Raw genomic sequence first — 654 nt, forward strand, 5'->3', positions numbered from 1 at the left:
TCAAGAAATTAAAAGATTTTGTCATTCATTTCTCCGGGAGTGGAAGAAAGCATTGTTTCTTTTATCGTTTAGTACATTTTTGTGAACAAGATACCACGATTTACCTTAAATTTGAAAATTTTAATTTTAATATAATTTTAAATCCGCCACTGCATTGTACGCATGACTAGAAACAATATGGGTAAATCACTAGTAAGTAATTTTGGTAAACGTTCACTTGTTTACTGGTAAAATTCTTGATGTGCATATTATAAGCGGTCCAAAGTATAACATTATCCAGTATATCATTTAATCATTTTTGCGGAATTGATGTAAATATATTATTTAACATATTTCCAAAATCAATATAATACATACTTAATTTGGGGTTGAAGTTATTGTTAATATTTGCCTTCGAGTTGTATAAATCAATTTCCACCCAGAGTTATCGTTCCTTACATTCACATAAATCACAAAATTAGCACGTACTATTTTCACGGTTCATAAAAATAAAATTATGAACTAGCTTTCGAAATATCAGGAAAATGCAGGGCAAGCAACTTATTGTAGTTTTTATTTCCAATTACAATACATGTCTATACCTATATATTGTAATCAAATACACATTTCCATGGCCTCAGACTTTGACCCTGACACAGTTGGAACACCCCAACA

This window comes from Ostrea edulis, chromosome 7, assembly GCF_947568905.1.
Source record: "Ostrea edulis chromosome 7, xbOstEdul1.1, whole genome shotgun sequence".
Taxonomy (NCBI): Eukaryota; Metazoa; Mollusca; class Bivalvia; order Ostreida; family Ostreidae; genus Ostrea; species Ostrea edulis.